This window comes from Carcharhinus amblyrhynchos, chromosome X (assembly GCF_965287045.1).
Source record: "Carcharhinus amblyrhynchos chromosome X, sCarAmb.v2.hapA, whole genome shotgun sequence".
NCBI lineage: Eukaryota > Metazoa > Chordata > Chondrichthyes > Carcharhiniformes > Carcharhinidae > Carcharhinus > Carcharhinus amblyrhynchos.
The window spans coordinates 3,811,044-3,838,989 of record NC_137359.1 but is presented as its reverse complement, the minus strand read 5'-3'; positions in this window follow the sequence as shown (position 1 = coordinate 3,838,989).

The following is a 27,946-nucleotide window of genomic DNA, read 5'->3' as shown; positions in this document are numbered from 1 at the left end:
GAGGGCACAGCCTCAAAATAAGGGGGTTTCAATTTAGAACAGAGTTGAGGAGGAACTTCTTCTCTCAGAGGGTGGTGAATCTTTGGAATTCTCTGCCCATTGGAACAGTGGAGGCTACGTCGTTTAATGTGTTTAACTCACAGGTAGATAGATTTCTGATCGATAAGGGAATTAAGGGTTATGGGGAGCAGGCGGGTAAGTGGAACTGAACCACTATCAGATCAGCCATCATCTTATTGAATGGTGGGGCAGGCTCGAAGGGCTAGACGGCCTACTCCTGCTCCTATTTCTTATGTTCTTGTGTTCCTCAAGCGTTAGTATTTGTCGAATTATACTGTGTGTACATCAACATGGACTGAAACCATCCAAGTGCAATCGCTTTGTATTCCTGGTGTTTTCTGTGGCTGCAGCATTCAGGGGTGACTTGCATGCGTGGATTCCACATCCCTGAGCAAATGTTTTACTGCACATCTCTGGCAGTGTCCAATTTTACAGAGTCTGGGTGACCAACAGGAATACAGCAACCTGCTGATGTCTTAACACTGCTGTGTTTCTTTCCGTATCTTTCCCCTCCTTGCAGCAATGTGCCGTTTTCATTTATATATTCAGAGTCAAAAGTGTGAATATTGTTGGGTGTTTGAAATGCCAGAGTACAAATGAAGAACATGAAATAGAACATAGAACACTACAGCACAAACAGGCCCTTCGGCCCACTAGTTGCGCCGATCACATCTATACCTACTAAGCCATAGACCTATCTCTAACCCCCAATCCCATTAGATCCCATATACTCATCCAGAAGTCTTTTAAAAGACCCCAGCGAGTTCGCCTCCACCACCACCGACGGCAGCAGATTCCATTCACTCACCACCCTCTGAGTGAAAAGCTTACCCCTAACATCTCCTCTGTACTTGCTCCCCAGCACCTTAAACCTGTGTCCTCTCGTAGCGACCATTTCAGCCCTGGGAAATAGCGCCTGAGAATCCACCCTATCTACTCCTCTTAACATCTTATAAACCTCTATCAGGTCGCCTCTCAACCTTCGTCTCTCCAGGGAGAAGAGTCCCAGTTCCCTCAACCTATCTTCATAAGGCACGCCTCCCAATCCAGGCAACATTCTTGTAAATCTCCTCCGCACCCTTTCAATAGCTTCCACATCCTTCCTGTAATGAGGCAACCAGAACTGCGCACAGTACTCCAAGTGGGGTCTGACAAGGGTCCTATAAAGTTGCAGCATTACCTCCCGACTCTTAAACTCAATCCCTCGATTAATGAAGGCCAGTACACCATACGCCTTCTTGACCACATCCTCCACCTGCGAGGCCGATTTAAGAGTCCTATGGACCCGGACCACAAGATCCCTCTGCTTTTCAACACAGTTAAGACTCCTACCCTTGATATTGTACTCCTTCATCCCATTGGTCCTGTCAAAATGGACCACTACACATTTATCTGAGTTGAAGTCCATCTGCCACTTCTCTGCCCAGTGTTGCATGCTATCTATGTCACGCTGCAACTTCTGACATCCCTCCAGACTATCCACAACACCACCAACCTTCGTATCGTCGGCGAACTTACTAACTCATCCCTCCACTTCCTCATCCAGGTCATTTATGAAAATGACAAACAGCAAGGCTCCTAGAACAGATCCCTGGGGCACTCCACTGGTGACCGACCATATATTCTTATTCTTATATATTCTTATTCCTGTGAATATATTCTTATTCCTGTGATGTCTGTTGAATAGATGTGAAGTATTTCCAAATAGATAAAAAGCAGAACACTATTACAGTGTTCATCTTATCTTAATGCTAATTGGGGTGTTATTCTGGCTCTAATTATCGTATTCACTGAAGTTGTTTCCATGACTACGATGAGTTGAGTTTGTCTTTGGTAGGGAACGGCTGGGAAATGATTTTGCTTCCCAGACCCACCTCCAAATTCTTGCAAAAGAAAAAACCTCATTGTCCAAGGTATCAAAATACAGATTAAATTTATTATGTACAATAGTTGCAGTTCAACATCGGAATCGATTCCTTGTAATAATGATAGAATCAATAATAAGATCACAACCGTCATTCTTATCCTTGATGCAAAGGTTACTTCTGAAGACCTTACGGAGGAATACAGTCTCCTCGATATGGAGCTGATGGACTCCACAGTTGCCAGATCCACGACTATGTTCTGAGATAGATTCCAGGCAATAAATGACCACTGGTTTAAAACAGGTGTCACTCTAGTTTGAAAACAAAGCAGTGACGTGTGAGCAGAATTAATAATCTATCCCAAGGTTAAGAGAAACCTGCTCACACTCCTGACTTGGTGCAGTGTATTTCTCCCCTTATAAATAGTATTTGTTCATCCTGCAACATTGCACTGGGTTGAAACTTTGAGAAGATCACTGTGGCTAATTCATTGCCCTAAACCCTGTGCAAAACACTACCTCAGGATACCGACTGCTTGTCGCTAATTGTAGTTCGAGAGTAAACTCTGAAGCTTGGGGAGATGAGGGGACTGATGCACTAGCCCGAGATAGTTCCTGGGAGGATCATTAATTCACACTGTTGTTTTACTCTCCCAGAATGCGGATCAATTCTTTATACGGATTTTCCAGTATCAGATCATACTTCATTCCGAACCAACTGAGGCACTGGAGTTCATGGGACTATTCCCTTTTAAAAATATCTGTTCAAGGAACTGGACTGAAAGAGCTTTTCTCGTACCTGTGGTTGCAAATTGGGATGTTCCGTTGAGGCTTTGTTGCAATCGACATAGAAAGTGTATTGTTTGATGCACAGAAACAAAATGACATTTGTTGGACCAGAACATCAGTTTATTTTGCCCCTACTGTTTATCAAGAACCAATTAGCGAGGAATTGGGCACAAAACTGATGTCCACTACTGCCTATCTCAAGGCGAGGAGAACTCAGAGACTCAATTACCAGAGGCTGTAAGTGTTCCCAATGGGGAATCTTTGACTTGGCACATTCCTGTTGAATCACGAGACAGCAGCATCATTCAGTGTCCATTCACTGCTCTGAGGATTCTTAGTCAATAGTTTTAGTTCACGTGTCCTTCCATTTAAGAGAAACTCCTGACTTACACACCTGGAACACTTGGAGACGAGAAAGTCCATGTTGTGAAATGTTGCTCCACGATGCCATCAGCTCTGTCTGCAGACAACTTGATGGGACATTTAGTCTGCATGGTGTGAAATGCTTAAACATTTAAACAACTAAGTGGATTTTACCTGTATGAATTCATGCGATAGTGCAAATGCTGATCCTGTTATGAATGAGAATGTGGGGATTGTCAATCAGTCATATTGCCTTATCATAAACACATTCGTTGACCACCAACTCACCACACAAACTGGCTCCCTCAACAGAATCCCCAAACCGTTCCGTCCTGACACTGCCAACCCACTTCCCATGATCTTCCCCCGTCCCTACCGTTCCACACCGCCATGATGTTTCAGCATCAGTGCCAGGAGAAAGAGTTGATCGCTTCAGTTGTCTGCCACATTACACTTGATCCAGTGCTGGGGTAGAGCGAAACCTTCTTGCATTAGAAACACTGAGACCTGATTATCGTCTGCTTTTGGTTACCATTCTCATCAACTAATTAATTGAATTAGCGGATACTTCAGAGCGTTTTTGAACTGCTCCCTGAACTGAGACTGAGTCGGCCCATAAATAAAAGTGTTTGTGCAGCAACTAAAAGTCTTCAGCATATACACAACCTGCTCAAAGACATAAAAAGAATGAGCATCAAAATTATATGAAATGTTAAAACAATATAAAACATAAGGGAACCACAAAATTATAAAGCTGAAGGATATGGTGAAGAGTAAAATTACAGACCTCCTTCTGCTCTCCATCTCTGTGTCCCTGCCATTCTCTGCGTTTCTCTGACCCCTCAGTTCCTTCCGAGCCCGACTCGTCGTGATAATATGTCTGACTGTTAGAACGTTGAGCACCAAAATTAACACAAATGGGGGCAATGGAGTTAAAGCTGTATCAAACAAATTATATCCCACCCATCCGGGCTGATTGTAATAGCTTGACTTTACAGAGCAGAACCACGTTACATTGCCAATTATTTCTTCAGGTTCATACACAAAGTACTTGGGAACGTTTTTTAAGCAGAACAGAATGAATGTTGTGACCAGAACCGTGGCTGCAACTTTTTGGGTGCAATAGGTCATTTTCAGCTTCTGACAGCAGATGGCGACAAAACGGTCAAAGGAGAAAGTGACGGTGAACCAGACAGAACAGTCTGTGGCTGCACAACTGACAACGGACATCACACTACACGCAGGGGTGGTGTCCAAGAAAGACAACGGGCAAAAATAACTATTGATCTGCCTCAGTATGAGCTCGGAAATAATGAGCAATAGATCCGCCATTGCCATAGCTACCAGGTAGTAAGTTGTACAGATGGAGAGCCCACACTTCCCCTGGGACAGGATCACAGTCGCCAAGATGTTAACTGTAATAAAGGAGAATGGAATACAGCAAGAAATTAATCACAAAACAATCCCCACTTCTGAACAAAGGAAACGTGGAACAAGCATAAATGCAAACCAATTTTTGTTTTGTGCAGTTAGCTGCTGAAGAATCTCAACCAGTTTTTTAATCAATGTTGTTTCAACTGAGTTGGAGAGGCTGTTGGATGCTACTTGGAGACACGTCATCATTTTAACCACTTTAATCCTCTTTTGCAATCAAAGGCTCTCACCGTCCACCCTTTCTAATCCTCTGATCATCTTGTATGCCTCAATTAGGTCACCTCTTAACCCTCTTCTCTCTAACGAAAATAACCTCAAGTCCCTCAGCCTTTCCTCATAAGACATTCCCACCATACCAGGCAACATCCTGGTAAACCTCCTCTTCATCCTCTCCAAGGCTTCTACGTCTTTCTTATAATGTGGCGACCAGAACATCTCTTTAACCTCAGCTTAATGCTACCTCCACTCTCATTGTCTGCACCTTTAAGACTCGTGGAGCAGAATAGCTGGAAAGACTCGTATTCTAATCAGTATTCTGTAAACTGTGTGTACCTTTATCTGCCCTGTTTGTGACCAGAACTCTCCACTCAACTGGCGAAGGAACAGCGTTCTGTAAGCTAGTGGTGTTTACTGTCAAAAAAACCTTTTGGACTTTTACCTGGTGTTGTGAGACTTGTTCTTGTGCCATTTCCAGAGGCAGAGAGTGACAAAAAAAGTGAGATTGTATCGTCCATGGAATGAGTTTTATTTGAGCATAGTTTTAAGAAAAGGATATTGCGACACTGCAGAAGGATTTTCTCCCAATCATTCCAGAAGAGAGATATCTGTTTTCCCTCACTGAGGGAGGGCTGTGTAGAGACCTAAAAGTGATTGTTAGAATGAGAACAAGCATTTAGAGGGCGGAGGTTGAGAATTTATGCTCACTAAGGTGGGACACCTCATGATGCCATAGTTATTACAACGTTCAAATAAAACAAAATCAGAATGTAGACAGATGTCGTAACTGAGTGAACTGTGATGTTGTGGATTGTGTTCACACATGGTGAGCAGTATTTTCCAAGAAAGTAATAAATATATGGGGTAAAACTCTTTCAAAGTTTGTATAATCCGGCCTGACAACATAGATTGGGACAATACGGTGTGTGACAAGTGGACTGAACTAAATTATCTGTGTTGTAAATATTGTGTGCTTTTTGTTATCTGGTTAGCAATCGCTGTCAATAGTTCCTTATAAAAACCACAGGCATTGAAGTAGTCTTTTTTTCATGAAAACATTGCATCATTCATTCCTTGAGCGAAATTGCCACAACTTTACTAAACTCGACGGTGAAATCTTGGCTGCAAAAATACATCAGTCAGCCTTATTCCTCATCACAGAAACACTGAGCAAGCGGCAGAGATCACTGCTTCCGTCTGTAGAGACACTGAATGCCAGATAAGAGCAAATTAACCGAACTGTAATCAATTCCACAAGTAAATGTGGAATCCACATGTAAATGTGGAATTCCACAAGTAAATCAACAAGTGTGGATGAACAGAGGGATCTGTGTGGATGAACAGAGGGATCTCGGTGTATGTGTGCATAGATCCCTGAAAGTTGGGAATCAAGTAGATAAGGTTGTTAAGAAGGCATACGGTGTCTTGGCGTTTATTGGTAGGGGGATTGAATTTAGGAGTCGCAGCGTCATGTTGCAACTGTACACAACTCTGGTGCGGCCGCACTTGGAGTACTGTGTGCAGTTCTGGTCCCCACATTACAGGAAGGATGTGGAGGCTTTGGAGAGGGTGCAGAGGAGGTTTACCAGGATGTTGCCTGGTATGGAGGGGAGGTCCTATGAGGAGAGACCGAGGGATTTGGGGTTGTTTTCGCTAGAAAGAAGGCGGCTAAGAGGGGATCTTATTGAAACATATTAGATGATTAGAGGTTTAGATAGGGTGGATAGTGATAGCCTTTTTCCTCGGCTGGAGAAAGCTAGCACGAGGGGGCATGGCTTTAAATTAAGCGGGGGTAGTTATAGGACGGATGTCAGGGGTAGGTTCTTTACCCAGAGGGTGGTGAGGGATTGGAATGCCCTGCCTGCTGCAGTTGTAAACGCGCCTAGTTTGGGGGCGTTTGAGAGATCCGTGGATAGGTTTATGGACGAAAAGGGATTGGTTGAGGTTAGTGGGTCATTGTTTTTTTAACTGGTCGGCGCAACATCGTGGGCCGAAGGGCCTGTTCTGTGCTGTAGTGTTCTATATTCTACGTTCTGAAACACAGCTCAATACTTTTCACAGCAAGGCGATACAACTCAGAATTTAGGATGCAGAGATTTTCAGGCAATTGGTCACATTAAGTGTTTTATGGAACTATAACTAGAGCTGGCAAGCAACATTTTGCAGATTATTTGAATGCATTCACAGTGTCATCCCTCGTTGAATACGTTATCGATACAAACCAGAATCTCGATGTATTTCATTTGAATAACCATTGTGCAACATCTGCAAAAGCAGGATAGAGAATAATCACCACTATTTGCCGCTGACTCGATTCAGAATAAGGTCACACCTCCTTTTTGGAATGGGCAAGGCACTGAGACCGAAAAGAATGAAATCAGAATGAGGAGGGGAAGTTCCATTCTCATTAATGATCTATAATTAGTTGAACTCCTGATGCTGCCTGATCTCTGGAGTTAGTTTTTTCAGAATCAGTAATTCAAAGCAAGTCATAAGTGTTGGGATAATATGTCCCAAACAAGACAGTGACCCACACTGACTATGTTTGTATAATGAGAGCTATTCCACATGAGAAATGGCCATTTGACTGCAGTGTTAACTAAGTGAATCGTACTGGCTAAGATTCGAGATTAACATAGATATCCTGGTGTCCCTGTTCACTGGTATCCTTCATGTTTTGCAGTTTTTGATCGGTGAACTGCACTCAGTACAGTTTAAGAAAAACAATCCCTGTGCAAACATCCCCTAGACTGCTGTCTACAGCTCCACAAAGGACAATAAGTTAATAATTCACCGAGTGTTTGAGATGTGCCAGCGTTCTGTTTTCAGCAAAGGAAATTGAAATTAAAGGCTGAAATAATTACACAGGTTATCACATTATTGACAAGCTACCCCTGATTGTGTATCTATAGAGCAGTCATCAATAGATCAGGATGTGACATTATCCCTCCCAGTACACAATCATACCAATTCAACAACAGGATTACATATGTTAACTGGTTATTCACACTTACCAGGAACACCAGTGGCAGCAATTATCATGTGGACAATTTTAGCAACATTGGAAAATATTTGGATCATTTTTCGTTCTGAATTGATCTGTGTCTTCGTGGTGCACACAATCTCTCTGAACGAAACCCAACCCGGTACAATGTCACAATCTGTCGTTTAGACCTGCAGGATCTCCATAAGGACATGAACATTACAACATTGTTCATGGTTTTCTGCACTCTTTTGTTTTTGTGTTGAATGCAAATTTGTGAAGACGTGTTTTTTTTTGTGTCGGTTTCATTCAGACCAGGGATTCAGTTGGAGAATTCCCTCCTCAGGACTTTCCAATTCCCATAATTTTCTTTAATTCAATACTTGAAAGCTTTACTCTCCCAGCACTGGTGAATATCCCTTCAGCAGCATGAATGCTAAACATTTAAACAAGTATTAACACACTGCTGGCTTTCTTTTCCTGTCTTCATAGAAATCATAGAACCCTACAGAGCCGAAGGAGACCCTTCGTCCCATCGAGTCTGCACCGTCCACAGTCCCACCCAGGCCCCACCCCCCCATATCCCTACATATTACAACCACTAACCTACACATCCCTGGACAATAAGGGGCAATTTCTTAGCATGGCCAATCAACCTAACCCGCACATCTTTGGACTGTGGGAGAAAACCGGAGCACCCGGAGGAAACCCATGCAGACATGAGGAGAACATGCAAACTCCACACAGACAGTGACCCGAGCTGGGAATCGAACCCAGGCCCTTGGAGCTGTGAAGCAGCAGTGCTAACCACTGCGCTACCGTGCCTCCCGTGTCTTGTCCATTTAGAAGTTAAACCTCTAATATTCCAGGATTCCTCCCGAAGATAGCCTGCTGTGCTCGGGAACATTCCTACCCTCTTTAAATGTGGCCATTCAATAATTCAATAAAACATGTTGCAGTGCCCTTCTCATGGCTGTCAACCTCCATCTAATGATGGGTTTTGCCTTCATAACAGTTGGTTCATTAATTCCACAGGAAAATTGTGCACAATGATCGAAAAGAATTCAGGATTAAAACGACTCCAGCTTTTCGGAATAACAGGCCAACCGGTAGCAATTTAAATCATTAAACAATTTCTGTCCCTCACATGAATACAGCCCCTCACAATCCTGCAAGCCAGCACACCATAATAAAAGCTCAGGCGAATGAAATCACCAAAATAATTGAAACATTCAAAGTGATACAGCAACTGGTATTCAGACAAACACTAAAACTGGATACGAAGGCAGTTCCTCATTCTAACAAAATCTCTCACATTGATGTAGTCTCTCAGACAAATAAAATGCGACACAATAATATATCCCCACGCAAAATAAGGGGCAGTCAATTTAGAACAGAGTTGAGGACGATCTTCTTCTCCCAGAGGGTAGTGAATCTTTGGAATTCTCTGCCCATTGAAGCAGTGGAGGCGACCTCGTTAAATCTGTTTAAGTCACAGGTAGATAGATTTCTGACCAATAAGGGAATTAAGGGTTATGGGGAGCAGGTGGATAAGTGGAACTGAGCCACTATCAGATCAGCCATAATCTTATTGAATGGTGGGGTAGGCTCGAGGGGCTAGATGGTCGACTCTTGTTTGTATTCCTTATGTTCTTCTGTTCTTAATTGCTTTTATCAATTGCTCACTGTGATCTGAACGTCAGAATATCCGGTGTCTCAAAACATTAAAGTTTTGCCGTTTCAGCTGTGATGAAGCTTTGTTGTCAACAGAACCATTTAATTATCTGCTCGTTTTAAAAGGGTGGATTATAAGGTGTCGAATAAACTTCATTAAGCTATCACTCTTCTTTTAATTAAACCTGACAATCACTCGGTCCGAGAATCACTTCTCTTTAACAGTCTCTTATTTTAAAATATTTTACTCAGTAACCTATTTCAGAATTTTCATTTTCCTTATGCCAGCTTTGTCAACAATAAATCATTGGAGCAGACAAGGATGGTCATAACCTCTGACCCAAATCCTTATAGAGACTGTGCGAAACACACACACGCACAGACACACACACACACACAGACACACACACACACACACACACAGGCACACACACACAGGCACACACACACACACACACGCAGACACACACACACACACACACACACACATGTCCAGACAATATGGAAGTCCTGATGCATGGAAATGCGCTCCAAGTACAAACTTCTGTTTCTGTGTTTTCAATCTGTCGGGATTGATACACAGTCTTGAATTACCTCAAAGAAAAACCCAAATTTGGGTACTTGCCCCGATAAGTAGGTGGATACGAAGGTTTATTTATATACACACTTTTATTCCGCTCTAGTTGCAGTGAATATAAGCAGCAGACTTTCTTCGAGTGGATTTTTTTCTGCAAATGTCTTTCAATAAAAACTGGAAAGAGTGCATGGACAATTTAGGAGTCAGCACTCATTGCCCTGTGTTACAGGGAACGGTTGGCGAGGCCAGGGCTTTATTCCTTGGAACGTAGGAAAATGAGGTGACCTTATTGCAATTAATAAAATCATGACGGGCATAGATAGGATGGAAACAGGGAAGGGGGGTTGAAAATAACAGGGCATAGGTAAAAGGTGAAAGGGGAAAGAATTAAAGGAGGCCTAACAGGCAACTTCTGCACACAGAGGGTGATGTTTATGTGGAATCAGATGGCCAAACAACTGGTTGAGGCAGGTAGGACAGCAACAATTCTTTTTAAATGGATATGTAAATTAATGGAAAAGATTAGAGGGATGTGGGCCAGCCGTGGGCAACTGGGACCAACTGGGAGGACACCATGGTCAGCATGGAAAAGTTGGGCCGGAGGGCCTGATTCCACACTGTATTGCTCTCTGACTGCAGATATGCAATGCACAGAAATTTAAAGGAAGATATTTGATGTTTTCCAACATTGTCATGACATACAGTTAATTCCATCAAACAAACGTTTATATATAACAAAGTGGATTTGCAGTGTTTGTAATAAGTTTCAGCTGAAGACATTTGGGATTTTGTTCTTCATTTTAACAGTGTTGTTTCTCCCAAGTTTATGAGACTCTTTTATGCAATGTTGATGATAAGAAGTCTCTTAACAATACAGCACAGGAAACAGGCCATTCGGCCCTCCAAAAAGAGGGGCTTGGAGTGAAGACTTGGAGTGAAATGAGTTCTACATTTGGAGTGGGAATTATGCAACACAGCTAGTTCAAATGCTTCAGTGAAATGTACCCCTCATGATGGCGTCTGCAAGCCTCCTGTGAACTGATGTGAGCGATCTATCTGATAGGTATTGCAGAATCCAGTGCAGGCTGAAAATTTGGGATCATCTTCCACCGCTGATGGGACATCACACCTTTGTCTTGGCTTCTTAAAATAAAAGAAGTTATTTAAATGTTGCAACATTGATGCAGAGATCATGAGCGAAGAGTCAGCAACATGCAAAATCTACAATGGACATGACGAACACTCGCCACCCTTCCCCTTACCATATTTAAATAATTTACAGAGATCTCAATCAAACAACGAAACCATTGTTAATTTATACACATTAAGATATTCCTCATTAATCATTTGGAATTACATTTGACAGCAGACATTAACAAAAACAGTAATTGTTCAATAGAAATTGACACAAAAACAGCATACCTTTATAATAGCAGGGAAACCATTTGATCTCTGTGCTTTGACATTAAAACTGCTGTTTCAAAGCTAGACCTTGGACATTCCCAATCTACCCCATCACAAGTGGTCAAGGCTAGAGTGAACCTGCGTTGTGTTGGGGCCTGCTGAAAGCTGAAGACTGATGCTCCAAATGGGAGCTGTCTCTCAATTTTTCAAACCAGTGAAATTGGCAACAAGTTCGACTGTTTCTCGTTGTGCATTGATTTCGACAGTTAATTGGGAAGTTATGGGCCAAAGCTTCGTCCAAGAGCCTCCCAACACAAGAATTGTCATTAACATTTCAAATCTCCCAAATTTTTAGTCACCATTACCAATTAAAACCATCTAATTCTCACATGTGTATTTGAGTCTGAATTGAAATTCTCACATGTTCAGCAAAATATCTTGGAATCATGCCGCTGACCCATAACCATGGTACAAGATTAATGAAATGTGTAAATGAAGCTTTATGAAATACAATTTCTCTGTTTTATCTGTTTGTCTTAAATCACAATGATCGCAATATCAGACAGAAAACTTGAAAAGTTGAAACTCACCACCCAAAACTCTCTAATGCAACACCAATAGCAAACACCTCTTATTTGTTGATTCAATCTCCCAAACACATTATCTCCTGCTAAATCTTTGTTCTTTATCTGGTGTTGCTATGACCAGGGAACTACATTCCCAAAGAGATTCTAAATTCCTGCAGAATGTGTTTAAAATGCTCACATTTAACTGATTCCCATCAACTCATAATTGTAATCTCACACTGTTGATATTTCTCAACCTAATTATTTTCATTGTGAGGGATGGGATACTCTTTCTTTGCTAAATTTGTACCCTCATATTGTTAATTCTACATGCGTTCAGAGAATCACAATACATGTTTTATCATCCTCATCCATTTTTGCCCTCCTGGCATCGCTCCCTCGCGGGACAGTCTTGGGAAATCCAGACAGATCGAACTAACTTATCGATTAGTTATAATTTTTTCTATTTTAACTCTGACAAATAGTCATTCATTCTCAGAACTTTAGGTGCATTCTCTCTCCACAGGTGATGTCAGACGTATTGAGATTTTCCAGCATTTTTCTCTTTTAGTTTGTTTTCCTTCATTGCCAAAGAGCATGTGAGAGATCCCTTCAGTTTCCACACGAGCTCTGACTTTTCACTGGCCAGGTTTATTTAGGATTAGAGTGACTGGAATATCAGCTCAGAGGCCCGCGTTTCAGTGGAGCACTCCGAGAAGTAGACCATGCCTTCACTGACTAACGGATCTTAAATCCATCACAATTCTCACAACAGACTGTGGTAAAAAAAACTTTAAAAATGCCCGATAATTATTCTCACTTTTTCCATTGGACAGAACCCTGTTTTACTCATTCAAATATCGGAACCAATGGACACCGACCAGTCCCAGTAGAAGTTTCATTCATCGAACATCGAACAGCACACTCAACTATTTTAATCTCACTTTCCAGCAATTGGTCCACAGCCTTGGATGCCTTGGCATCACAAGTGCCTCTCTAAATGCTTTGTAAATGTGAAAGGAGTCTCTGCCACCAGCACACATTAATGCAGGAAATCCCAGATTCTCATCATCCTCTGGTTGAATAAAATTTTCTCCAAAAACACTCTCAACCTCCTGGTCCTTACATTACATCCATGCCATCTGGTCATAACTGTAGTGTCAATCCCAGACCCTGGACAGATACAAGGATGGTGCTGAACAAAGTCATTGCCTCAGGGATCAGATTTACTCTTCGATTGCATCAATTATCCCAATTTTCCGAGGCAGAATTAGACATCAGAATGCACAAACTTCCAAACCAGGAGCAGGAAAACTTTACTTAATTTATCTGATTTTAATTTGAAACCCACACTCCTGGCGATCTTTATTCAAACATAATGCTGGTGATTAGAATTCATGAAATGTATTTCCTGCATGATTGTTCACGAATCAATAAATATTACGTCAGCCACGTGTCTGTGTTGAATGTTTTCAGTTATCGTTATTCCAGAATGCCATCTGGATATGTGGAACAATTCAGCGATTGCAAAAGCAAATTGGGTCAAACTTTATCACACAATCAGACTTGAATGTTCCCCTGCTTCAGGACTCAGTGATACTGTCGGTGTGTTTCCTGATGCATAAGCATTGCATGGACATCGCTTGAGGTTAGAAAGTTGCATTAAATTTTTCAGACAAATCAGTCCATGCAAGCCGCTGCCAGTGTTATCAAATTTGCAGTCTCCAATTATCTGTCGTTTGGAATAATTAGAGAAATCATTTTTTAAATCTTTGGAAAGCGTATATTTGTGAGTTGGAAATTTAAACACTTAGTTCCATGCAGTCTGTTGTGATGAAGTTCTTCCAACAAAACACAGGAGACTCTGCTACAGGTTACAATAGTTTATGGTTAATTCAAGCAGAGATGGAACGGCCCCAGAGCAGTTCAGGAGGGGCCCCTCTGACACATCCCAGGTCTCACTGATTGGTTCATACTGATGTCGCTCTGAGAAGTAAATGTTCCAATACAAAGGGCAGGCTTTGATCAAATGTTGGAGTCTTCCCATTGGTTGGCGGTCACAAATTGAAGCCCCTTTTGGTTACACATCTCGGGGTGTGGGAGCTGGAGGGGGTGAGGGTGGTGTGGGGGAAACTCATGTCTGAATCCTGATTGGCTGCGTCCAACAACAGCAAGTGTGATACGATCCCTTATTGGTTCATGTGTCTGTCTGAATTTGTGATTGGCAGGCTCATTTCGTTTACAAAATTGCCGGGAGTCTCCTCATGTGTGGAGTTATCACTGGATCACTCTCCTTGGATGCCTTCCCTTTAGATCTTAGAATGGAATCATCTGATTAGTTGGGAAAATATCAATCCATCTGAGAGCTTCCTGATTGGGCCGGGTGCTGTTTGTATCATCAGATAAAGTTTGGAGATTATCTCATCCTGTTGTCAGGGCAGAGTCCAGGATAGACAAATGCTTCATTCTGCCAGCGGGATGGTCCAGTTGATTAGTGAAGACTGCACTGAAGCAAAGCTTGATTGGTAATGATTGGCTGAGGTGGCAGCTTTTCATGAATTTGGATTACTTGCATTCCTGCTTGTTTGGAATGATAACAAGCTGATACATCCTGGTTGGCGACAGAATCTGTCAGCTAGTCTGTGTTTGGCAGACATGACTGTCAGACTGAGAGCAATCTGATTGCCGGTGGCAACATTGAGTCACTGGGTCGATCTTCCTGAAAGCCTGAAGTGGTTGAGAATCAGCAGACAAATCATTACAATTGGTGGAGGGGGGTCAACAATAATCAACTGTGTCTCCTTGTTTGGCTCAGAAGGGAAGTGTGATGATGTGAGTTGATTTGTTTCTTTACTAATTCAGTAGTTGATCTGAGTGGATATTTCACTGCGATCCTGATCCGTTCTCTGAACTTGGGCTGAGTCACGACATAAATCAGGGTGTTTGTGCAGCAATTCAAATTCCGCAACTTAACTGCAACATGGTCAAATATATATTCAGAAGGTGTGTAATAACTTGGATCCTTTCCTGCAATATTGTAGTATAAAAAATGCAGTACATCCCCCAACCACAGGAGAATAAAGCAGCCGGATATGCTGAAGAGTAGTATTATAGACTTCTTCCTGCTCTCCAGCTCTGGGTCACGGAGGCTTTCCCCCTGAAGCTGACCCCTCAGTCCCTTCCGGACTTGACTGGTCACTAAAATGTGTCTCACTGTCAGACCATTGATGAATGGAATTAAAACAAATGGCACCAATGGATTTAAAACTTTTTCAAACCAAGAAAAAGCCACCCATCTGTGGTCTGTATAATAACTCCTTTTTACAACACAGAACCATGGCACATTTTCAATGATCTGTCCAGGTTCGACTGTAAAGTATGAGTATATGGATTTCAAACAGAATAAGATGCCAGTTGTTGCGAGAACCACAGTCGCAGTTTTCCCAGTGCAATATTTTGCTTTCATCTTCTGGCAACAAATGGCCACAAATCGATCAAATGAGAAAGCGGTGGTGAACCAGACAGAACAATCAGTGGCTGTAAAAAGCATTGCATTCAGAACGGTGCACACAGGGGTGATGTCCAGGAAAGTCGTTCCAAAATAATAATAAACCATCCTCCAAAGTACAACATTAGAGATTACGAGCAACAGATCCGCCATCGCCATAGCCGTCAAGTAGCGAGTGGTGCAGGTGGAGAGGCCACACTTTCCCTGGATTAAGATCACAATCGCCAGCAAATTAACTGCAATAGAGAGATAGCAATGTAAACTGGGCATTGACTGCTCACTCATTCTACCTATGGAGAGGAAGGACAGGATTCTGTCATGGAAGTAACTCAGTGAGGAGTGTGTCCAAATTAGTAATAGTTGGGTGGGTGTGTTGTGTGGAGGTTGAGGGCTTGGGGAATCAGGTTGGGATGAGGTGCAGGAGGCATTGCAGTGTCCCAAGTAAGTGGGTGCCCTTGGCCTCGTTATTTCGGAGTTGCTGTGAGTATAAGAATCAGGGGTGGAAAACTTCATTTGTTTCTTTTATGGAAAATGCAAGATAATAATGGGTGGAGGGCATTTTGGTATTTTTGTTGTTTAGGTGGATTGTGGGTGCTGCACTCGGGATATTGGTCGGGACTGAGGTTGGGGGGGGCTGGGGGTGAGCCCCTCACCAACTGCTCAACACCCTCGAGGACATAACATCCTGTTTTATTGGCTTCCATGCAACAATAACACATTCACAACATTCACCACCAATGGACAAGAGCACCTGTGCGTTCCAACTGAAAGATGCACAGAAATATCTCACAAAACTTCGTTGGACAGAACCTTTCATTCCAGAAGCTCTATCATCCTGAAGAACAAGGGCAAGGAATACAAGGGAGCCCAAGCAGAGAGAAGTTCCCCTCAAAAGAACACAACATCCTGACTTGGGGTTATATCTGCGTTCCTTCACTGTCACTGCGTCAAAATCATGGAACTCCATCTCTCATAGCACTGTGGGTGTAACTGCACCAGTTCCAGAAAGCAGGCCTTCATCACCATCTCAGGGCGAATTGCAGCTGGGCAATAAATTCTGGTCTCGTCAACGATGGACACATCTCAAGATTATACAAAACAATATGACAATCAAGGTCATATTTGTACACATTTCTGTTTTTTTTCATGAGTAAATCTCTGAATTTGAAAATTAGAGTAAATTGATAGGTGCAAAACGCTTTAATTTTCCAAGGTCCTGCTGGCAAGTTAGAAAACCCAGACTCATGAAGAATCTCAGAACAAGTGGAGTTTGGGGACTAGCAGCAGAATGGTCAGCAAGCTGGCAACAATATCACTAAACAGGGAAATGTATTTGCAAGTAGTTGTTCCGATTGGTGGCGGGTAGGAAGTGGAAATTCAGGGGGTCAGCACTGGGATCACGGTCCTTCACACTTCAAAAAATGCTCAGGTCTTGGGAAACTGATATGCGTTTTCATCTATTCCAGCCAAATCCGAATTGAGAGCAGATAAAGCAGAGGAACAATGGAAACAAATTCCATTAACATATCATTAGTAGTAACTGATGACTTGCACATTACTATTATTATTGTTGACTATTACTTACGGGGCGAAAAACTGCAGCAGGCGACGGTGCGGAGGGACCTCGGGGTCCTTGTGCATGAGTCGCAGAAACCCAGCTTGCAGGTGCAGCAGGTGGTCAGGAAGGCGACTGGGATGCTGGCCTTCATAGCGAGGGGGATTGAATATATAAGTAGGGAGGTCTTGCTGCGGCTGTATAGGGCATTGGTGAGGCCGCAGCTGGAGTACTGTGTGCAGTTTTGGGTGCCGCACCTGCGCAAAGATATTTTGGCCTTGGAGGAAGTGCAGAGGAGGTTTACTCGGCTGATACCGGAGTTGAGGGGGTTGAGCTATGAGGAGAGGCTGAATAAACTAGGCTTGTACTCGTTAGAGTTTAGAAGAATGAGGGGAGATCTCATTGAGACGTATAAGATGATGAATGGGATGTATAGGATAGAGGTGGAAAGACTCTTCCCACTCAAAAAAGACAGTAGGACTCGGGGGCACAGCCTCAAGATAAAAGGGGGGCGGTTTAGAACGGAGTTGAGGAGGAACTTCTTCACTCAAAGGGTGGTGAATCTCTGGAATTCTCTGCCCGTTGAAGTGGTGGAGGCTGCCTCGCTAAATATTTTTAAGACGCGGATTGATGGGATTTTGATAGGAGAGGGTTATGTGGAGAGGGCGGGAAAGTGGAACTGAGCAGCGACAGATCAGCCATGATCTTATTGAATGCCGGGGCAGGCTCGAATGGCTGGATGGCCTACTCCTGCTCCTATTTCTTATGTTCTTATGTTCACAAGTTGCACCGATCACATCTGTACCTATACGAAGCCATAGACCTATCAATAAACCCCAATCCCATTAGATCCCATTTACTCATCCAGAAGTCTTTTAAAAGACCCCAGCGAGTTCACCTCCACCACTACCGAAGGCAGCCGATTCCATTCACTCACCACCCTCTGAGTGAAAAACGTACCCCTAACATCGCCTCTGTACTTGCTTCTCTGCAACTTAAACCTGTGTCCTCTCGTAGCGACCATTTCAGCCCTGGGAAACAGCCTCTGAGAATCCACCCATTCTATTCCACTCAACATCTCATAAACCTCTATCAGGTCACCTCTTAACCTTTGTCTCTCCAGGGAGAAGAGACCGAGCTCCCTCAGCGCACCTTCATAAGGCATGCCTCCCAATCCAGGCGACATCCTTGTAAATCTCCTCTGCACCCTCTCAATAGCTTCCACATCCTTCGTGTAGTGAGGCGACCAGAACTGCGCACAGTACTCCAAGTGGGGTCTGACAAGGGTCGTATAAAGTTGCAGCATTGCCTCCCGACTCCTAAACTCAATCCCTCGATTAATGAAGGCCAGTACACCATACGCCTTCCTGACCACATCCTCCACCTGCGAGGCAGATTTAAGAGTCCTATGGACCCGGACCCCAAGATCCTTCTGCTCTTCAACACCGCTAAGACTCCTACCCTTGATATTGTCTTCCTTCATCCCATTGGTCCTGCCAAAATGGACCACTACACATTTATCTGCGTTGAAGTCCATCTGCCACTTCTCCGCCCAGTCTTGCATCCTATCTATGTCCCGCTGCAACTTTTGACATCCCTCCAGACCATTCACAACACCACCAACTTTTGTATCGTCAGCGAACTCACTAACCCATCCCTCCACTTCCTCATCCAGCTTATTTATGAAAATGACAGACAGCAAGGGTCCTAGAACACATCCCTGGGGCACTCCAATGGTGACCGACCTCCTATTTTCCCTCTTGAGTATATTCCTGTATCCCCTGTACATCCCGAGGGGATTCCTTGATTCCAGCGGCTTGTACCTTGGCCATGCCTCTTCTTTCCGCTGTCAAAACTCAAGAAGTTTTGTCATCCAAGGTTTCCTGCTTCTGCCAGCACCGCCCTTCACCCGAGCTGGAAAACATAGACCACAAAGTTTAGCTATTTGACTTTTGAAGGCTTCCCACTTGCCGGAGGTCCGGTTGCCCTCAAAGAAACTCTTGCAAGTTCCTGCCTAATTCCATCACAAATGGTTTGGTACCAATTGGAGCTTGCACCTGCGGACCAGTTTACATAACTATTTTATAGTTAATAGGACTATGGTCACTGGTCCCAAAGTGGATCCCCATCGATACTTCACTCACTTTCCGTTCCCTATTTCCAAAGAGTAGGTCAGGTTTTGCCCTTTCCCGAGTCGGACCCTCCACACGCTGCCTGAGGAAACGTCTGTGAACACACTTGTTGTGGTGGAGCTAGTGCCATGCTCAGCCAAAGGAGAAGATTAGAAGTTGTTTGTTGACAGGGAAAGAACGTTCAAAGGTTCAAATCAGACTGTGTGCTTTGATCTGACCCAACACGGTAATTTAAATGGACAATTTACAGCCTGATGATGTGAGTGTGGATGGCTATAAAACTACAGATAGTGTGGGGACGTGAAGGAGAGGTACAGGAACAAAGAGTAGGTGAAGAGGACAGAAGAAGAGGACAATACAGACCGCAATGGGAATAGAGGGACTTTGTAAGTGGGGTGACTGTCTGAGATAGGGGCTATTCAGATGGTTGGGACTATTTCATAGAACCATAGAATCCCTACAGTGCAGAAGGAGGTCATTTGGCTCATTGAGTTTGCACTGTAAACAACCCCACTGAGACCATATCTCCACAACTCCATATATTTACCATGGTAATTTCCCTGATACAAAGCAGCAATTCAGCATGGCCCACCAACCGAACACACACTGTGGGAGGAAACGGGAATACGCAGAGGAAACCCACGGGCACACAAGGAGAACGTGCAAAACCCACTCAACATTCACCCCAGGGCGGAATTGAATCCGAGTTCCTGGCGCTCTGACACAGCAATGCTCACCACTGTGCCAACATGCTACCCTCCATTGAGTGTGTATGTTACAAATTATTGAGAGGGCAGAGAGAGAGAGACAGGAGAGAGAGAGAGAGAGCTGTTATGCCACAAGGTGGGAATTAAAGTGACTAATAAGGGGAGGGCTTTTAAGTAGAGGATACATGGATTTTAGTAAGGCGTTCGATAAGGTTCACCATGGTAGGCTTCTGCAGAAAATGCAGATGTATGGGATTGTGGGTAATCTAGGAAGTTGGATCAGGAATTGGCTATCAGATAGGAGACAGAGGGTGGTGGTGGATGGTAAATATTCATCATGGAGTGCAGTTACGAGTGGTGTGCCTCAGGGATCTGTTTTGGGGCCACTGTTGTTTGTAATTTTTATTAATGATCTGGATGAGGGTATAGTTGGGTGGATTAGTAAATTTGCTGATGACACCAAAGTTGGAGGTGTGGTAGATTGTGAGGAAGGGTGTCATAGTCTGCAGGGAGACTTAGATAGGTTGCAGAGCTGGGCCGAGAGGTGGCAGATGGAATTTAATGCGGAGAAGTGTGAGGTAATTCACTTTGGTAGGAGCAACAGATGTGTCGAGTATAGGGCTAACGGGAGGACTTTGAATAGTGTGGATGAACAGAGGGATCTAGGTGTGTGTGTACATAGATCCCTGAAAGTTGGGAATCAAGTAGATAAGGTTGTCAAGAAGGCGTACGGTGTCTTGGCGTTTATTGGTAGGGGGATTGAATTTAGGAGTCGCAGTGTAATGTTGCAACTGTACACTACTCTAGTGCGGCCGCACTTGGAGTACTGTGTGCAGTTCTGGTCCCCGCATTACAAGAAGGATGTGGAGGCGTTGGAGAGGGTGCAGAGGAGGTTTACTAGGATGTTGCCTGGTATGGTGGGGAGGTCCTATGAGGAGAGACTGAGGGATCTAGGGTTGTTTTCGTTGGAAAGAAGGCGGCTAAGAGGGGATCTTATTGAAACATATAAGATGATTAGAGGTTTAGATAGGGTGGATAGTGATAGCCTTTTTCCTCGGATGGAGAAAGCTAGCACGAGGGGGCATGGCTTTAAATTAAGGGGGGGTAGCTACAGGACGGATGTCAGGGGTAGGTTCTTTACCCAGCGGGTGGTGAGGGATTGGAATGCCCTGCCTGCTGCAGTTGTAAATGCGTCTAGTTTGGGGGCGTTTAAGAGATCTCTGGATAGGTTTATGGACGAAAAGGGATTGGTATAGGCTAGTGGGTCATTGTTTTTTTAACTGGTCGGCGCAACATCGTGGGCCGAAGGGCCTGTTCTGCGCTGTAATGTTCTATGTTCTATGTTCTATGTTCTATGAAAGAATTTCAAAATTGGAAAAGGGCCAAAGATTCTGAAATGGGGAATATCGAGGTGGAGCTCCACAAACTGAGGCGGCTTGGGTGGGGGTGGTTTGTTCGACTTGCTAACAGGACTGAGGGAAGTGAGTATTGAGAGAGGGCTGTCAAAATTTGAGCGAGAGACCAGGATTTTTGAAGTTTCCGAAAATTCGGCTGGAACACGATGAACGAAGGTGTGGGGGGAGGTGGTGGTGGGGGGGGGGGGGGGGGAGGCACCGCACCTTGAGGGGGAGCCGTTTTGTCAGAAAATAGGCATTAAATGACTCATGAATAAAGGCACAAGAATCTACTGCAGTTGGATTGCATGGACTCGTTGGAGTGTCTGTAGGAATCGCTATTTCTTTTCAGAATCTTGCAGCGATATCGATTGAGGAGCTAAGGAACAGACGCAGGCCATTCAACCCCTCTAACCTGCTCCCCCATTTAATAACATGGTAGCTGTGCTGAAAATAATCTCAAACTTATATTTCCCCTGCGCCCGACAACATATCAATGCCATGCTTGCCAGGAATCTATCTAAACATGCCATTACCGTGTTGGAAATGGAGGCAGGCGAGATGTTTTATCGTTGTAATTTAGACTTACTAACCTTTCTGGTCTTCAACACTTGTCTGAAATGCTTCAAACGGATTCACACATTTCCTTAAATGAAGAGCCCAATGTTGAACACACTGCTCCAATAAGTGCTGACCAGTACACAGTACAACTGAAGAGCAACCTTCCTCCGTCTCTATTCAATTTCCCACAGAGTAAATGCTAACATTGGAACGATCGATTGGCGACAGTTCATAAAGAGACCATTCAGCTCGTCGAAGCTTCATCAAATTTCCTAAAGAGGATTTTACCCAGGCTCACCACCCACCCTATCACCATAAACTGTGCACTCACCACGGCAAACCCACCAAAGCTACTTTAGATACCAAGCGGCAATTTAACATGACCAATCCACACAATCTGCAAACCTTTGGACTGTGGGTGCAAAGCGGAGCACCCGGAGGACACACACAAACACGGGGAGAATGCACAAAAGCCACACAGACAATGAACCGAGGCTGGGAATGAACCCAGCTCCCTGACTCTTTGAGGTATCAGTGCTACCCACATAATACTACCTTACTTAATTTCTCACTGTGCCTGCAGGCGCATTTTTGTCAGACCTACTCTTGGAACCCAGACTGATCTGCACCACTGTGTGGAGAAATTATGTTTTGTTGTTGCCTCTTATATTGTTTTCAAAATGTACCATTCTACTCATCTTTGTGCAATCACAACCCTTAATTCGTTCATGTAATTTATTCAATCTCTTGGAGGGTCCTGATTGTTTGAGATTCTTCAGGAGTTTGTGCTGATGCATTGCATTTACCGTGTAACATATTACATTGCGGTATTAGCTTGAGGTACGGAATCATATTGTGTTGTATTAGATTGAGATGTAAAATCATATTGTGTTGCATTAGATCGTGATGTGGAATCATATTGTGTTGTATCAGATTGTGATGTGGAATTGTGTTGTGTTGTGGAAATAAATTGAAATATTGGAACAAATTATGTTGTATTAGACTGAGACCTGGAATCATATTGATTGGTCTTTTGGATTGAGATGTGGAATCATATTGCCATGTTGCATTAGATTGAGATGTGGCATGACATTGTGTTGTTAAAGAAAACTGAGATGTGGAAACATGTTGTGTTGTGTTAGATTATGAAACAGAACTGTGTTGAATTATATTGAGATGCCCAAACATTTTGTCCTGTATTAGATTGATGTATGCCACCATATTGTGCCATTGTATTGGACTGAGATGTGGAATCATATTGTGTTTTATTAGATTGAGTTACATAACCATTCTGTGTTGTATTAGATTGAAATGCACAATCATGATGTGTATTACATTGAGATGCAGTATCATATTGTGCTACTCTATCAGATTGAGATGTGGAGTCATATTGTGTTGTTCTGTTAGATTGAGACATGGAACCATTTTGTGTTTTATTTGATTGAAACGTGGAATCATACTGTGTTGCTGTATTATATTGAGATGTGGAATTGTAAGGTATTGTTGCATTGGATTGAGACGTGGAATCGGATTTTGAGGTGTAATTCGATTGAGGTGTGGAATAATATTATGATGTATCAGATTGACTTGTGGAAACATATTGTGTTATTGAATTAGATTTCGATGTTGGAGCACATTGTGTTGGATTAAATTGAGATATGGTCACATATTGTCTTGTATTAGATGCGTAATCATACTCTATGCAACATTTGGTCGAGATTTGAAATTATATTGAGATGTGCAAACGATTGTGTTGTTGAATTAAATTACAATGTGGGAAAATATGTTTTATCAGATGGCGATGTGGACTTGTATTGCACTGTATTAGACTGGCATGAGAAATCACATCATGTTGTGCTGTTGAAAGGCAGATACTTTATTATTCAATTCCTGTAATGAAGAGTCACAGACATACAGCTATATTTATCAACTTGATGTTACAGTTAAACAGAGTAAACAAATCCCAGGATAGTGCAGAACAGCCCTGAGAAATAACCTCTCTCTTGGAAGTTGAATTATTGATTGACCACAGCCAGGTGAAGGATAATATTGGAGCAACTTGACAGTTAGCGATTTCATGTTTGAGATGATAGCGCCATTGATGGCAAAATGCACTCTGTAACTTTATTAGTTAATTAATGTTATCAACACTGCCCAGTCCATGAAACACAACAACTCGAGCTCAGGAACATGCATATTCCCCAGACTAATCCAATGTTGTCATGCGTTGATCATTAAAGTAGAGAAAATAAGTTGAGTGATTGTGTAACGCCTGAATCCCAGAGAACACCCAGGGTATATATTAAGGGGATTGCATGACCACAGAGTTAATGTAGAAATTCCTTGCAGTTCGAAAAGACACCACACAGAAAATGGGACTTCCATTTGAAATGGCGAAGAAAATATTCTATTCATTCCTGGGTGTTTTTGGAGTTCCTGGTAAGTGATTATATCCATGGTAGCTGTCTGATACGGTGTGTGAACTGAACAAATATTTCACTCTGTGAGTGAACTGATTGTCACCGATATACAAAAATCTGGTCAACCATATCATTCCAGTCATCGGGTCAATTGAATTACCGCTGTGGCTTTTCACTATTCCCCCACTATTCTATGCTTGCAAAGCAAACACTGTATGAGATTGAGATGTGGAATCATGGTGTGTTGATGCATTAGATTGAGATGTGGCATCATATTATATTGATGTACTTAGTTGAGATGTGAAGTCTTATTGTGTTGCATTAGGATTAGATGTGGAATTATAATGTGTTGTTGTATCAGATTGAGATGTAGAAACGTGATGTGATGTATTAGCTTATGGTGTGAATTCGCATTATTTTGTTGAATTAGATTGAGATGTAGAATCATATTATTTTGATGAGTGAGATTGAGATGTGGAATCTTATTGTGTTGTATTATGATGAGATAGAACCATAGAATCAAAGGACATTACAGCACAGAAACAGACCTTTTGATCCTTCTTGGATGTACCGAGCCATTTTTCTGTCTAGTCCTATTGTGCTCTCTTAGATAGAGATGTGGAAACATTTTGTGTTGTTTTCAATTATGATGAGGAAATAGATTGCATTGTATCAGATTGTACATTTACTGGATTATTCTGTAATCTTGAACCAGCCCTGAGTTACAGCAAGCTCATTGAAAGACGTTGTTCGTGGGTGTTAGAGTAAAATCATACAGAGTGATTTTACACTGACTCACCAACCAGGATGGGAAAGCTGACTCCAGTGAACAAATATCCCCGAATATCTGTCATTGTGGAATTGTATAGTGTGAATAACTAACCCGAGTGGAAAAATATCTCCAGTGAACATGTATAACAAGAGCATCTGTCAATGTAGTGTTGTACTGAGTGTGGATCACAAACACGAGAGGAAATGTTGATTCCAGCAATCAACGAAATTGGAATTATCTGTCAGTGTAGAATAGTATTGAGTGTTGGTCACTCACTAGAAAGGAAATTCTGACTCCAGCGAACATGTATACCAGGATCTGTCAGTGTCGAAATGCACTGAGTCTGGGTCACTCTCCAGAAAGGAAATACTGACTCCAGTGAACATGTATACCAGGAATATGTGCCAGTGTCGAAATGCCCTGAGCGTAGACACTAACTGGAATGGACTATTCTACAAGGAAATTATTGTTTCCTGCTCAGTGATATCTACATTCAATGGAGCTGTCCCTGAGCTTCCACAATCTGATAGATTTTGCAAGGGGAAATGATTCACTGTGGACTGAATATGTTTGTTGGTGGGTGGATAGTGAATTGTCTCAATGACTCAATTTACAACTGAACGGCTCCAACATAAACAAATGTCAACGAGTAACTGGCATTTAAACTCTGAGAGGACTGTGGCAGAATGAAACACATGGTTGTGTTTTTGATTCCCAATTCCACACTTTGAGGAATGAACTCGACGGCAGGTTTTAAAATAAGATATTTTTGTGAACCTGTGTTGCTATTTTAATTGATTGGTAAATCGATTACCCTCAACCACAAAAACCCTTTACCTCATTCAAAGCCTTAATTTCCCAGCAGCATATTGAGAATCTTGATTTTCCTATCAAATAGCAGCAATTGTCACATCGAAGGCTTGTAATTAAACTCTTACTGAAATGTTTAATGTGCAAGTCATCAGTTACTACTAATGATATGTTAATGGAATTCGTTTCCATTGTTCCTCTGCTTTCTCTGCTCTCAATTTGGATTTGGCTGGAATAGTTGAAAACACATTTCAGTTTCCCAAGACCACAGCATTTCTTTAAAGTGTGAAGGACCGTGATCCCAGTGCTGACCCCCTGAATTTCCACTTCCTACCCACCACCAATCGGAACAACTACTTGCAAATACATTTCCCTGTTTAGTGATATTGTTGCCAGCTTGCTGACCATTCTGCTGCTTGCCCCCAAACTCCACTTGTTCTGAGATTCTTCATGAGTCTGGGTTTTCTAACTTGCCAGCAGGACCTTGGAAAATTAAAGTGTTTTGCACCTAACAATTTACCCTAATTTTCAAATTCGGTGAGTTACCCATCAATAAAAACAACAGAAATGTGTACAAATATGACCTTGATTGTCATATTGTTTTATATAATCTGGAGATGTCTCCGTCGTTGACAAGACCAGAATTTATTGCCCAGCTGCAATTCACCCTGAGATGGTGATGAAGGCCTGCTTTCTGGAACTGGTGCAGTCCCGGGTGTGCAGTTACACCCACAGTGCTATGAGAGATGGAGTTCCATGATTTTGACGCAGTGACAGTGAAGGAACACTGATATAACCCCAAGTCAGGATGCTGTCTTCTTTTGAGGGGGACTTCTCTCTGCTTGGGTTCCCTTGTATTCCTTGCCCTTGTTCTCCAGGATGATAGAGCTTGTGGAATGAAAGGATCTGTCCGACGAAGTTTTGTGAGATATTTCTGTGTGTCTTTTAGTTGGAACGCACAGGTGCTCATGCCCATTGGTGGTGAATGTTGTGAATGTGTTATTGTTGCGTGGAAGCCAATAAAAGAGGATGTTATGTCCTCGGTGATGTTGAGCAGTTAGTGAGGGGGTCACCACCAGCACCCCCCAACCTCAGTCCCGAACAATATCCCTAGTGCAGAGCACCCACAATCCACCTAAACAACAAAAATACCAAAATGCCCTACTCCCATTATTATAGAACATAGAACATGGAACATAGAACACTACAGCACAAACAGGCCCTTCGGCCCACAAGTTGCGCCGACCACATCAACACCTACCAACCTACAGACCTATCTATAACCCTCAATCTCATTAAACCCCATATACTCATCCAGAAGTCTTTTAAAAGACCCCAGCGAGTTCGCCTCCACCACCACTGACGGCAGCCGATTCCATTCACTCACCACCCTCTGAGTGAAAAACTTACCCCTAACATCACTTCTGAACCTCCCTCCCCGCACCTTAAATCTGTGTCCTCTCGTAGCGACCATTTCAAACCGGGGAAATAGCCTCTGAGAGTCCACCCTATCTATTCCTCTCAACATTTTGTAAACTTCTATCAGGTCGCCTCTCAACCTTCGTCTCTCCAGGGAAAAGAGTCCCAGCTCCCTCAACCTAACTTCATAAGGCATGCCTCCCAGTCCAGGCAACATCCTTGTAAATCTCCTCTGTACCCTTTCAATAGCTTCTACATCTTTCCTATAGTGAGGCGTCCAGAACTGCGCACAATACTCCAAATGAGGCCTGACAAGGGTCTTATAAAGTTCCAGCATTACCTCCCGACTCCTAAACTCAATCCCTCGATTAATGAAGGCCAGTACACCATACGCTTTCTTGACCACCTCCTCCACCTGCGAGGCCGATTTAAGAGTCCTGTGGACCCGGACCCCAAGATCCTTCTGCTCCTCAACACTACTCAGACTTCTGCCCTTAATAGTGTACTCGTTCATCCCGTTGGTTCTGCCAAAATGGACGACAACACATTTATCCGCGTTGAAGTCCATCTGCCACTTCTCCGCCCAGTCCTGCATCCTATCTATGTCCTGCTGCAACTTTTGCCATCCTTCCAGATCATCCACAACACCACCGACCTTCGTGTCATCAGCGAACTTACTTACCCATCCCTCCACTTCCTCATCCAGGTCATTTATGAAAATGACAAACAACAAGGGTC